The sequence below is a fragment of the Diceros bicornis genome (assembly GCF_020826845.1).
Source record: "Diceros bicornis minor isolate mBicDic1 chromosome 30 unlocalized genomic scaffold, mDicBic1.mat.cur SUPER_30_unloc_3, whole genome shotgun sequence".
NCBI classification, from domain to species: Eukaryota; Metazoa; Chordata; class Mammalia; order Perissodactyla; family Rhinocerotidae; genus Diceros; species Diceros bicornis.
The window spans coordinates 2,611,105-2,626,161 of record NW_026690901.1 but is presented as its reverse complement, the minus strand read 5'-3'; the positions used below and the strand labels follow the sequence as shown (position 1 = coordinate 2,626,161).

The 15,057-nt window shown below is 35.5% G+C and overlaps 1 pseudogene; it reads left to right on the top strand.

Annotated features, from left to right (window-relative positions):
• Positions 1-9,037: 9,037 nt before the first annotated feature.
• On the top strand, positions 9,038-10,093 carry LOC131402150 (homer protein homolog 2-like; annotated as a pseudogene).
• Positions 10,094-15,057: the final 4,964 nt, after the last annotated feature.

The window sequence follows — 15,057 nt, the reverse complement described above, 5'->3', positions numbered from 1 at the left end:
GACTAGTGGGGCAACTAAAAAGATGATATTACCAGATCTAAGGGGATGGGGATCTGACCACAGAGGGAGGGTATTTCTGTATATTCAATTGTGTATTTTTTTGTCCTAGTTATTAATTTCTGGCTTCCAAAAGGGAAAAAAGAGAAATTGGACGTGAAGGGAAAATGTTTAGGCACTTGAAGTGCCCGAAAACTCACTTTAGCCAGAGGGCCAGGGGCTTGCAACATTAGGAAGAAGTGCGCCAAAAAAGGCTTCCTCTGTCTTTATCTGCATCTCTGAGATCAGAAGCAGCAATCAGCAATTAGAGCACAGATTCCTGATAGTTGGAGGACAGGGTCATTTTGGCTGATTCTGGCTCGTGAAAGCTGTGTGCCAACTGATCCAGGAACATAAGTATTGCTGCCTAGCTTGGGACTGGAGATGAGAGATTGATAGGTCTTATTGTGCTAAGAGCTGAGATTGACCTAAATTGACCACAATTTACCATGAAAGCGTTCCCCTGGAAGTTGTAAGCCTTCAATAAACTCAGAGTTCCTAAATACTTACATCAGACACATTATGCAAGTACAATTTTTATCTAGGAGGGAAGACAGATTCGAGGGACTTCCTACTCTGTCATATTTTCTTTATTTATGAAGTGTCATTTTGACATAAAGAATTCTTGGCGGAACTTTTTCCTCTTTTTAACACATTAAACCTGTCATTCTACTTCCTACTGATCTCTATGGATTCTGATGAGATATCTGTTACTAATCTCTTTGAGGAACATTTGTATGTGACGAGCCACTTTCCTCTTTCTGCTTTTAATATTCTCTCTTTGTGTCTTGACAATTTTTGTCATAACATATCTCACTGTGGATATCATTGAACTTAACTTTCCTGGAGTTCATTGAGCTACTTGAATGTGTGGATTTGTGTATTTTATCATATTTGGGAATTTTTTTAATGATTTTTTCTTCAAATAATTTTTTTTGCACTTGTTTCTAGCTTCTCTCTAACTGGGATTCCCACTATGTGTATTGTGGTATGCTTTTAGTCTGAGCGCCTTAAACTGTTTGTTTCTCTTTATTCTCTTTTCTTGACTGTTCTCAGGTTGAATAATTTCAGTTTACCTATATAATCATTTTCACTTTTAGTCTGTGAAATCAAATCTGCTATTGAAATCTATGAAATTTTTAACTTCAGTTACAGTGCTGATATGGGGTCGCTGAGTTCTGAGTCTAAAATGAGTTTTCAGACATGAGCCACTTGTTCATTCATGCATGTTTATTTTGTGTTCAGCGTGGGCACAGGACCCATGAGCAGTAAAGAGCTGCATTTAAATGTCTGTGTGGGGCCAATCTATATGATTTTTAGCTATTTTTACTATTCTATAGAAATGCCAAAGGCAAAAGTATTAGGTTATCGGATTAGTCTCAAAGATTAGGGCATGGGAGCTGATGAATGAGTGTCCTCACATTTCAAGGTATGGTATGCCTCAAGGAATATGTAGGCAGGAGAGTAAAGTCATTGATAACCTCCTGAGGTAAATTCCTTCACTCCTAACCAAAGGTGATTCAGTAAGTAGGGGCATGGGAGACTGTCTCATGGAAATTGTAAAATGATTCATAAACAAACTTTTGACCACATCAGTGCTTTACTGCTCCAAAATGTCTTTTTGGTTGTTTTCTATAATTTCTATCTGTGCAATGATATGCTTTATTTGTAGACACATTATTCTTCTGGTTTTCTCTACGTCTTTGTCCGTGGATTCTTTTATGTGTTTGACCATATTTAATAGAGTTGATTTAAAATATTTGTCTGCTAAGTTCAATATCTGATCCTCCTCATGGATATTGTCTGTTAATTTTCACTGTCAATAGATTGTACCTCTTCGTTTCAATGCATCATTTTTGTCTCTTTTTTTTTGTTGTTGGTCTTGTCTGGGAGAGCAACTAATACTAGGTTATATTAATGAGCACTCATGAGTTACCAGACACTCTGCTAAATTTCTCATGCCTACTCCTATCTATAATCTTCACAGAAATGTATAAGATAGATACCATTATTACACTTTTTACAGACATTAAGGCTTCAGGGACGAGTAGTAGCCTTCTACGATGGCAGAACCAGAAAACGACAGAATCACAATACAAACTCAAGTTCATGATTACAGGCTAAGGTGTTACGCTCCATAATATATCATGAATGGATTTGTGAAGATACAAGCTGAGTTCTACCACTGGAATTTCTAGTAACAGTTAGAAGAACAGTAGCAATCCCTTTAAAAATAACTTCCACTCAATCACTTTGAAGACAGAGGGAAAAGAAGAATCTACATAGTAGAAAAAGCTCTTTTTAAATACTAAAATATATATTTTGTTATGATGATGGTTGCTTTTTAGTTATATAAAATTAGACATTTATTTTAGATGCAAAAATCATTGAAAAATTCACCCGCAAAACCTTGTATAGCTGGAAATTGGGAGCAGAGTAATCTCATTAGTGAATCACCTAAGGATGTTATGCAAACATGAAAGTCTCCTATTTGTAGCAGGTACTGAAATTTTTTCCAAGGGTTAAAGTTTCATTCAATAGAAACAGGCTGAATGCATTGTGTGTATAGCTAGAATAGCTATATCTTCATGATAATAGAATAGCTATTAAGTAAACTATTAAATAAGAAAGAAATATGCACAAATTTAAAAATGAAAAGAGGAGCAAAAAACATCAAAACAGGCAATGCTTAAAAATTGTAAGAGTTTACATGGAAAACTTCCTGGATATAAAATTGAAAATTTATACAAATCTGTATTTTCCACAAAATACAACTTGGCAAATTGATCTCAATGGAAAGAGACATTTAAAACAGACTAATTACTAAAATATATCTGGGGTAATCAGGTAAGAGATAAAAAAGTCATTAAATTGTAAACAAATAAGTTAAGTGATCTCTCTCCTACAGATAATACAATTTGATATTTGAAAATCCCACCAAAACAGAAGAAAATACTAAAACAATTAGATAATTTTTGTAAATTAGAATGTCAGTAAGTTAACACAAAAAATTAATATACTTTATATGTGAAAACAAAAACCAGTTAGGAGATAGAAGATTCTTATTGCAATAACAAAACAGAAAAGAAACTATAAATGAGTAATCATATATGAGGAGAGTCTATAAAACTCTGAAATGCATTGAAAGAAACAAAATAGATTTAAGTAAATGGTATGATAAACCATGTTCTGATTAGTAAGGTTCTGGATAAAAAAAGATCATTTTTGCTAAATTAATTTTAAAATAAGCCCATATCCATAAACATCTGAGTTGAGTTTCTTTCTCTATAGCTATAGAAATAGAACAAACAAGCAAGACAAACATTCTAAAAACAAAAACAACCACTGTGCTAGCCCTAAAGCATTAAAATAGACCCTAAACGGACTTTAATTAAAGAAGTTGGATATTGGGACATGAAATAAAAGACATTAAAGAATAGGAAATTTGGAAATAAACCCAGTAGAATATGGAAATTTAATGTATGACAATGGCGACCTCTCAAATAAAGTGAGGGAAAATAGACTTTAAAAGAACTGGTCTGAGAAAATTGGATCTCTTTTGTACTGTATAAATAAGGAAAAAGCACAAATGGATCAGATATTATTGTCTAAAAAATAAAATTGTAAATGTACTAGACAAAAACACAAGTGAATTGCTATAAGAAAAGAATAGATCAGGAAAAAAACCCACAACATTCTGGATTCACAAAACCAGTAGTTTTAAATGGGCTCTGATATCCTACAAGAAATGCTTTTTGAAGTTAGTCTGGAAAGGTTTTTTTAAGTTATGTTTGGCAATACTGGTGTTTCAGTCAATAAGGAAATTAATACACACATAATTTTAAAATAATGAATGATATATAAAATAATATTCATTTAAATGTCTAGTTGATTCTATAAGATAATAGGAGAACACTCTAGGGATTAAAATAAAGAGAATTATCAAGCCACATTGAAAAACAACCAGGAAACGTGGGTTCCACTGAATGGATTTCCTGATAATATTAACCTGAAATGCGAGTTTATGTCATCCATGGAGGCAAAAGAGAAATATCAGCAATTTTTTTTGCTAATATTTAGCAAATATTTCCATATTTGCTATTTGTATATTTGCATATTTTCTGGAAATGGAAACTGAAGATACCTACATGAAGCTAACACTTCCAGAATTTTTACTTTAAGATAAAATATGTGTGAAAAAGAAGTTGTCAATAATATTGCACAGTGGAGCAAATCTATTTTATTCTTGATACTTCAACTGTGTAGGAAAAAAAGGACCTGATTTCATATTGGTTCTGAGTTATATTCGTTCATTGTGTGTAGTTTATGAAAACCTAAACCAAGACGTGATTTTGAAAAGTTCTCAGCTGTGGCATAGCTTATGGAATAAGTAAATTCATATTTTCTGTCTACCAATCTATCATTAAGACCCTTAGACCTTAGAGGAGCAAAATAGTGTTGTTAAATTTATTATGGCACATAACATAAGCTCTAATAACCAAATTACAAAGTATGTACCAATAATCATCTGACTCAATAATCTTCTGAAACCATAAAATTCATAATTAGAACTCAAGTAGTGTGAGAGATTGGATACCAGATTAAGAAAAAAGCACAAATAATTTTAATTTTTTAAAGAGTAAGTAAAGAGTAGAAGACATTATGAGGCATATTTGAAATTAAACCAAATAGAACAAGGACAAATAAAAATTTGCAAATCAAAACCACAATGAGATATCACCTCACATTTGTTAGAATGACTATCATCAAAAAGATAAGAGATAACAAATGTTGGTGAAAATATGGAGAAAGTGGGATGATGGGCACTGTTGGTGAGAATGTATATTTGTGAAATCACTATACAAATAGTATGGAAGTTCCTGCAAAAATTAAAAATAGATCTACCATATTATGCAGCAATCCGTGCATATGGGTATATATCCAAAAGAAATGAAGACAGGATCTCAAAGCGATATCTCCATTTTCATGTTCTTTCCTGCATTATTCATAACAGTCAATATATGAAAAAAAACCAAACTGTCCATCAATGGGTGAATGGGTATAGAAGATGTGGTATATATACAGAATGGAGTAATAGTCAGCCAGGAGAAAGAAGGAAATTCTGACTTTGTGACAACATGGATGGACCTTGAAGGCATTATGTTAAGTACGTCAGACACAGAAACACAAATACAGTCATGTGCTGCATAATGACATTTTCGTCAATGATGGACCATCTACAGAATACTGGTCCTGTAAGATTAGTACCATATAGCCTAGGTGTATATCAGGCTATACCACCTATGTTTGTGTAGGTACACTCTATGATGTTCACACAATAACAAAATCACCTAATGGTGCATTTCTCAGAACGTATCCCTGTTGTTAAGCAATGCATGACTGTATGGTATGCTATCAATTATATGTAGAATCTAAAAAAAGCTTAACTCATACAGAACTAGAGCAGAATGTTCATTACCAGGGGTTGGAGACTGGGGGTAATGAGGGCAAGTTGGTCAAAGAGTACAAACTGCCAGTTTTAAGATGAATAAGTTCTGGGGATCTAATGTACAGCATGATGATTATAGTCAATAATACAGAATTATATATTTGAAAGTTGATAAGAGACAATCTTAAATGTTCTCTTCACAAAAGGGAAATGGTAATTAAGTGAAATGTTGGAGGTGTTAACTAACACTATGTTGGTAACCATTTTAAAATATATAAGTATATCAAATCAACATGTTGTATACCTTAAATTTGCACAATGTTATGTGAATTATATCTCAAAAATGCTGGAAAAATTACATGATTATATCAATTGATGCAGAAAAAGCATATGACAAAACACAACACACCCTGATGATAAGAACGCTCAATAAACTAGGAATATAGTGTTCTTCTTCAACTTGATAAAGAATATCTTCAAAAAAAACCTATAGATATCATATTTAATGGTGAGCAAGTAGACACTTTCCCTCTAAGATCCGAAACAAAGCAAGGATGTCCCCTCTCACCATATATTTTCAACATCATGCTAAAAGTCCTAGCTAATGCAGTAAGACAAGAAAAGGAAATAAAAGATATATTGATTTGGAAGGAAGAAATAAAATTACCTCCTATTTTATGTAGATGATATGATTACCTATGTAGAAAATGCAAAAAAATGACTAAAAGAGATTTTTAACTAATAAGTGTTAATAGCAACTTTGCAGAATAGAAGATCAATATACAAAGGTAAACTGCTTTCCTATATATCAACAATGAAGAAGAGGATTTTGTAAATAAACGACAGAACACCATTTACCTTAGCATTCAGAAAAATGAAATATTTGGGGATAAATCTAACAAAATATGCACAAGATATATACGAAGAAAACTAAAAAGCTAATAAAATAAAGAACAAAATAAATGGAAATACATTTCATGTTCACGGATAGAAAGACTCAATATTGTCAAGATGGCATGTCTCCTAGTTTGATCTATAGAATCAATACAATCCCACTCAAAATGCCATCAGGTTATTCTGTGGATATCAAAAGCTGATTCTAAACTTTATAATGAAAGGCAAAAGACTCAGAATAGCCAACACAGTATTGAAAGAGAAGAACAAATTTGGAGGATTGACATTATGAAACTTCAAGAATTATTTTACATTTCAGTAATAAAGACATTCTGGCACTGGCAGAATAGACAAATATATCTGTGACATAATTTAGAGAGGCCAGAAATAGACGCACATAGATATAGTGAACTGATTTTGACAAGGGAGCAAAGACAATTCAATGGAGAAACGATATTTTCAACAAATAGTGCTGGAATTGGACATACACGTTAAAAAAATGAATACAGAGGCCGGGCCATGGCATAGTGGTTAAGTTTGGCATGTTCCACTTCAATGGCCCTAGTTCACAGGTTCAGAACATGGGTCTGGACCTACTCCACTTGTCAGCCACGCTGTTGTGGTGACCCACATATAAAAAGTAGAGGAAGAGTGATATGGATGTTAGGTCAGAGCTAATCTTCCTCAAGCAAAAAAATGAAGATTGGCAAGTGATGTTAGATCGGAGCTAATCTTCCTTATTAAAAAAAAAAGAAAGAAAAGGAAAAGAAAAAATCGTCTAGACACAGACTTCAAGCCTTTCACAAAATTAATACAACGTGAATCATAAATATAAAACACAGAAGTATAAAACTCCTACATGATAACAGAAAAAATTTAGATGACTTTGGATTTGGTGGGGCCAGCCCTATGGCTTAGCAGTTAAGTGCGTGCACTCCGCTACAGGCAGCCTGGGTTCGGATCCTGGGTGCGCACTGATGCACTGCTTCTACAGCCATGCTGAGGCCACGTCCCACATACAGAAACTAGAAGGATGTGCAACTATGACATGCAGCTATCTACTGAGGCTTTGGGGGAAAAAAGGAGGAGGATTGGCAATATATGTTAGCTCAGAGCTGGTCTTCCTCAGCAAAAAGAGGAGGATTAACATGGATGTTAGCTCAGGGCTGATCTTCCTTACAAAAAGAAAATTAAAAAAAAAATAGAAACATAACTAAAAATGAATTTCGTAATGACTTTTTAGATATGACATTAAAGGCACAATCCATGAATAAAAGAATTGATAAGCTAGGTTTCATTACAATTAAAGTTTCTTATTCTCCCATAGACACTATCAAGAGAACAAAAAGAGGAGCCACAGACTGGGAGAAAATATTTGCACAAGTCATATTTGATAAAGGACTGTTTTTCAAAATAGTCAAAGAAAACTTAAAAGTCAACAATAACAAAACATGCAAGCCGATTTCAAAATCTACGTTCCCAGACACTAGCCAAGGGTGATCCTAATAATTAGGATTTTCTAAAGATAAGCAATTAGACCTATGTCAACTATATTGTGCAGAGTTATACAACAAATAAATGATCTTAAAGATGGTTATATGACTTTATTAAAGAGTTTTACTATTGTAGTTGAGTTGATAGACAGATCGACAGTATTTTCAACAAGTAAACAGAAGATACACGTTATTTTTAAATATCCAGAGAAATCTCCTTAAAAATGGAAATGTTTTAGGCTTCAAATTGTCAACAATTTCATGAAAGCAGAAACTCTGCAGTAGCCACTCTGAAATGACAATAGAAACTATCAATTAAACTGTAAACAAAAAGTAATATATGTAGTCACAAATGGCTGGATTTCATCGTTTCTTGTGGCTGAGTAGTATTCCATTGTGTATATATACCACATCTTCTTTATCCATTCATCCCTTGATGGGCACTTAGGTTATCAGAGGGGAAGGGGGTAGGGAGGAGGGCGAAAGGGATAATTCAGCACAAGTGTGTGGTGATGGGTTGTAATTAGTATTTGGGTGGTGAACATGATGTAATCTATGCAGAAATAGAAGTATAATGATGTACACCTGAAATTTATACAATGTTATAAACCAATGTTACTGCAATAAACAAAATTTTTTTTAAAAAGTAATATATGACCTCAAGCTGGTTTCACTTAAAACATTCTTTTAAATAACTTCTGGATTAAATAAAATATCTAAATTAAGATTACTTTTAAGGAATCAGAGAACTGTTAAGTGGAAGCATAATGAAAGGAATCAAGGGGCCTGAATTCAGGTGACTAATTCTGCCAATTACTAGCTTAACATGACAGGAAATTCATGGATTCTGAACATTTTCTCTTACCCATCACTAAAATGAAGCTTTAACACTTTGATACTTGTGCACAACATAACATGACTTTCAAATACCAAAAATTAGTCACAGTCGGGGGCCCTGGTGCTGGAAACCATGAGGATATGTAACGATCCTGATTAGGGAGCTGGGCAACTTTATCACCTTGCCCCTGGTGGCACATTCCCTGCTGCACCTGGAGGTGGCGAGAGCAGCAGCTTCACAGAGTTGAGAGGTGCCAGGGCTGAGCCATGTGGGCACAGGCCACCTTATGTGCTGCGTGACGAGTAACTGAGAAAAGCAGTGCAGAAGATGAGAGAACAGCCCATCTTCACCATCCAAGCATGTCTTCCAGGTGGACTCCATCACCAAGAACTGGGTGTCAGCAAGTGAGCAGGAAGCCACCATATCCTACTTCTAGGTGTCACAAAAACAACTATTGGATCCTAAGTTTTTAAGGAGCCAATGTGATCATAAACAACACAAGCACACTTAATATTACTTTAATTAAAATATCACAGAAGTTTGGGCAGTGGACCAACAGTAGAGCCAAAGTGGTGTTTGGTTTGTGTTTTTCCCCTGAACAGCAGCTGACAAAGTTTGCAGAGAAATTTTAGGAGGTAAAAGATGCTGCCAAAGTAACCAGAAACAAGTCCCAGGAGAAAATCAAATCCTTGCGTAATCATTCCCAAGAATCTGGGTGTGGAACTTCACCCTCTACTCAGGTTTACAGTGTCAATGGGATACACAATGAAAAGGCCTCTCATATGGCTACCTTCGACACACAGCTGAAGTCTGAGAAGGACAAGCTGATTTGTGACATAGAGTGCTGCCAATGTGTAGAAATAGGAGAATAAGCTGCAGCCCCTGCAGGAGAGCAATATCTGGCTGCCCATGGCATTTCAGGAGTCAGTGGCTAGTGTGGAGCAGTGGAAGGGGCAGCTCTTTATCTGCCTTGAAGAGAATGACTGGCTATAGAAGAATATTGAGGACTTGGAAGAATAAAGCAGTGAGATAAACATAGAGAAGGAGAAGAATACCCAGTTGAAGAGAAGAATTGAGGATCTGGGGTCAGAACTCTGAGAAAAGAAGACAGGGTTAAAAGACCTCTGAAAACAAAGTGAAATCAAACCTCAGCTCATGTCAGAGCGTGAATACATCTCTGAGAAGTTAGAGGCAGCAAAGAGCGAGAATCAAGAGCACCTGGAAGACCGAGTGCTTTCTCTAAAGACAGACACTAAGGAAAGTAACTAGCAACCATGCCACCTGAAGGTAAAATTGAAGAACATCCTAGAGGTGCTGGACAGGAAGATCAATGAACTCCATGACTTCTGTGTAAGCCTCTCCAATTTGGACAAGGACAACTAGGGCAGGGATGAGACCACATGGTCCCAAGTGTGTGTGTGAGACAAAATAAGACTAGGACATTCTCCTTTCTGTGTTGCTTCTGTAAATGCAGGTGCAATTTGTTGTGCTTCCAAGCCAGTTGTGTCACCTGCTCTCTCCTCTCCAGAATAGAAATCTCCTCTTGCTTCTCTGGCCTTGAAAGATTGTGGGCAACTGGAAGATTTCTGGAAGAAGCTAGACTTCTGGAAGAAGCTAGATTTCTGGATCTAGCTTAAGGATCCAGAAATAGGTCTGCCTGAAATATTTATGCAGTCACAGCAGGGATATGTATATCTTACTTTTTTTTTTCGGGGAGGAAAAGTAACCCTGAGCTAACATTTGTTGCCAATCTTCCTCTATTTTGTATGTGGGATGCTGCCACAGCATGGCTTGATGAGTGGTGTGTAGGTCTGCACCTGGGATCCAAACTTGTGATCCCTGGGCTACAGAAGCAGAGCATACAAACTTAACCACTACACCAAAAGACTAGCTCCTATATCTTTCTTAAGGGTTATTGCAACCATATTAAATGAAAAAAGTGTTTTATAGTCCAAATATGAATATCCTTTACACTTGCATTTTTAAAAAACATGTTCATAATATTTGAATGCCTACCAGGCACCAGTGCATGGGGTGTAGAGATGACAATTTTCTTCTCAATAAATATTGAGATGCTTTAAAACAACCACTTAGTGGAGACTTGTTCAGTGGAAAAAAGTTTCTGGTGGGTGCATTTTCTGGCACGGGAATCACTTGCATCTACTTTATCCCCTTCCTACCAGCCCTCAGTTTATAAGGTTGTGACAATGACTCCATTCTTGGTTTTAATTTCTGAGCATATTGCTGTGCTGTGGGAACATGAAGTTTTGGTGCTTAGCACAGTGTTTGACAGAAAGTAGGTTCTTATTAAATATTTGTTCAATTAAACATAAAAATATAATAAGCACACTCTGCAACTTACAGTCATATGGTATATTGCAGGGTGTATGTGCCTCAATCAAGAAACTCAAGATTTCAACAACTCAAGGCACTGTTACCTCTCACAAAATATCTGTGTGAAATATTTTACTCATGTGTATCACTTCGATGTCTGTAATTTTGAAGAACAACAGAGAAGAAATCTCTTTCTGACAATGGAAAATCTTTAGGAAGTTACAATAATCCTTAAAAGGTCCCACAGAATTGAAATGAACTTGTGGGAACTTTACAGGAACAGAAGTAAACAAAATTATCCAGAGTAGTAATGAAACAGGGAAGTCAGTTCTTCCTCCAGATGCTGGGTGATCACTCAGCCCTTCTATCTGGGTGGGGCGTCCACCTTGATTCCAGAGCAACACAAATCAAACAGATCCGGACTAGAGCAATTCCCCATGGAAGGTCTCCCACGTGTGACAGCACAATAAGAAATTAGGAAACACACAGGAGAACAACTTAAGGAAAAAGGGCCTGTAAAAATAGATGTTAGAATTATGTTTAAAATTTTAAAACAAACAAAAATGGAAATATTGGAAATCAAATAATGAGGAAAGATAAAAAAATACTTGACAAACTATACTTGGAAAAAATATATAAATTAAAGAGTTAAAATATTTTAAGTTAAAAATTTTAATGTATGGCTTAAACATTAAATTAGATCAAGCTGATGAGAAGATGAGTGAACGGGAATATTAAGCAAAGTGAATCCATTCAAAGTGCAGAACACAGAGAGACACAGTCGAATGCAACACAACTTCAGTTAGAGAGACTTGATGACTGCAGAGAGAATAAAGAAAACATATCTAACTGGATCATGAGATTTAGAGAATATATAAAGTGAATGCTCCTTGACGTCAATCTTAGCAACAATGTTTTGGATTTGACAGCAAAAGCACAAGCAAAAAAAGAAAAAACTAAACAATCGGGACTACTGAAACTAGAAATCTTCTGCAGAAAAAAGATAACCACTAAAAAAATAAAAGGAAACTTATGGAATGGGATAAAATATTTGCAAATGGTATGTCTGATAAGAGGTTAATATCCAAATTACATAAAGAACACAGAAAACTCAATAGCAAAAATAAAAAGCCAAACAAGCTGATTAAGAAATGGGCAGAGGAAGACAAGCAAATGTCCAAGTACATGAAAGGCGCTCATTATAACTAATAATCAAAGAAATCCCACTAATATTAGGCAATCCCACTTCTAGGTATGTATCCAAAGGAGATGAAAACAGAATCTTGAAGAGGTATCTACACTCCCATGATTATTGCAACATTATTAACACTGGCAAGATATGAAAGCAATCGAAGTATCTATCAAGAGATGAATGGGTAAAGATGTGGTGTATACCATAGAATATTATTGAATCATGAGTAAGAATAAAATCCTGCTATTTTCAACAACATGGATAGAATACGAGGGCACTATGCTAAACGAAGCAAGCCAAAGAGAAACAGGCAATGCCTGGTATTGCTTACATGTGGAATCTGAATAAAAAAGTCAAACTTATAGAAACAGAGAGTTGAAAAGTGGGCTGGGGTTGGGGGAAATAGGGAGATGTTGGTAAATGAGTACAAATTTTCATCTCTAAGACGAATAAGGTCTGGGGATATAATGTAAATCATGGTGACTATAGTTGCTAACACTGTATTGTATAATTGAAGCTTGCTAAGAGAGTAGAGCTTAAATATTCTCAACAATAAAAGGAGATAAATGTGTCAAGGGATGGATGTGTTAATTAACTAGATGGGGGGATCCTTTTACAATGTATAGGTATATTAAATCATCATAATGTACACTTTAAATATCTTACAACTTTATTTGTCCATTGTACCTCTATAAAACTGAAATTTAAAAGAGAGACAGAATGAAAAGAAACAATGAAATAAAGAATTATCTATATATTTCTAAAATTGAAATCAAACACGGGTCTTTCTATCCATAAAAGTTTTGCATCATAAAATAAATAAATAAAGAGAAATAGTGGAACAAAAATATGAGTCAAACGTCCTAACACAAAGAGAAGAAACATGCTTGAAAGTAGTAACAGGAGAGATAACCTACAAAGATGACAACGAATTCTCCAGTGTTTTTTGATGTTTTTTTGGTGAGGAAGATTGGCCCTGAGCTAACATCTGTGTCAATCTCCGTCTAGTTTGCATGTGTGATGCTGTCACAGCATGACTTGAAGAGCAGGGTGTAGGTCCATGACTGGGATCTTAACTCATGAACCCCAGGCCACTAAAGTGGAACACATGAACTTAACCACTATGCCACCAGGCCGGCCTCTGAACTTCTCCAGTTTTAATAGCCATAATCCATAGAAATAAAACATTAAGTGTTCAGGGGAAAAACATATTCAAGCTAGAATTCAATAGTTAGCTAAAATATTTTAAATGAACAAGTGTAAAACAAAATAATTTCACAAGTCAAAATTTGATTTCCAAAGAAGCTTCTAAAGTGTACACTTGAACATGAAGAAAAATTTTCCCTCTATGAAGATTTGAAAATCAAAATAAAAGTGTAGGAAACTTGTAAACATATGAGAATATCCAAACAAGTTGAATACAGAATGAAATAAACACAAAGAAATTTCTATCACAGGTTTCGGTATCTAGATATATTAAACTATAATTCCATACATTTTAGTTAAATCAGAGGGCAAAATCTGTGCTAGCAATAATTTTTATTTTTTTTTTGTTAGTGAATAGTTGCCCTGAGCTCACACCTGTTTCCAATCTTCCTCTTTTTTTTTACTTGAGGAACATTAGCCCTGAACTAACATCTGTGCCAATCTTCTTCTATTTTGTATGTGGGTCATTGCCTCAGAATGGCTGATGAGTGCTGTAGGTTTCCTCCTGGGATTGAAACCCATGAACCTGGGCCACCGAAGTGGAGCACGCCAAATTAACCACTACACCATGGTGCAGGCTCCTAGCAGTACTTTTAATTGATGACAGAAGATCTATTGTCAAGACAACTTTTCATTAGGAATGTTAAAAATTGATGTTACCTTTACAACTTATTTTTTTTTAAATGTTGACTATGCTTTTGTCAGAACCGATTAACACCAAAGCATAGGCAGCAGCATAGAGATTGAGCACAAGCCACTGGACATCTGAGAAGACTGGATCATCTTCTCATAACAAGGATGAAGAGGATGAAAAGATGAAGTCCACTTAGTACATGATCACAAAGAAACTCACCAGCAGAAGGATGGTCTGGGTGGCCCTTTTCTCTCTAGAGGCTTTTGGGGAGAGGCTGTTGCTGTGAATGTGCTGGGGCCATATCGGATGCCTGAATAAGTGAATCATCATATACGTACTTGGGACCAGCATAATTCCTACAAAGAAGTAGTTCCTGGATATCAGAGTGGGAAACAGGCCACTGATGAGTAGAGATCACTGGGGAAAGTGAGCAGTGTTTACTGAGAATCAGAAGATTAGTCTGGGTCACATTGGAAGAAGCAACAGTGTAGATCAGGTTACCATTGCAAGATACACTTAAGGACCATAGGAAGAAGAAAATATGCACAATTTAATTTGTGAATTTATGTTTCCACCTAGCCAACCAGGATGTGCTGGGGCTGATGGTAATGGCCGAGAGCATGCTCAGGAGGACTACAGATGGAGATACATCTAATCACCCTGCTTACAAGAAAATACACCTTACATTTGAAGTCCTTCCAAAAATTTAGTTACTAAAATGTCTGGCGACACCAAAAATACTAAAACGAGAAGCATCAGTATGCACATGAGGGTCAGGGGACTGTTGGTGATGTACGTAGACTTCTGCCTAAGACACAGAATTGTGAAGATTCAGAAGAAAAGGAGGAAGCTGTTCGTTGAGGATCCAATGGCAGCTTGGAAAAGAAGCTTTTCTTAATGGTAACGTGAGTGGAAAGTGTGTTCATCTTAATGGCAAAGATGAAACGTATATTTTGTTTGTCTGAAAAAAATAAAAAACAT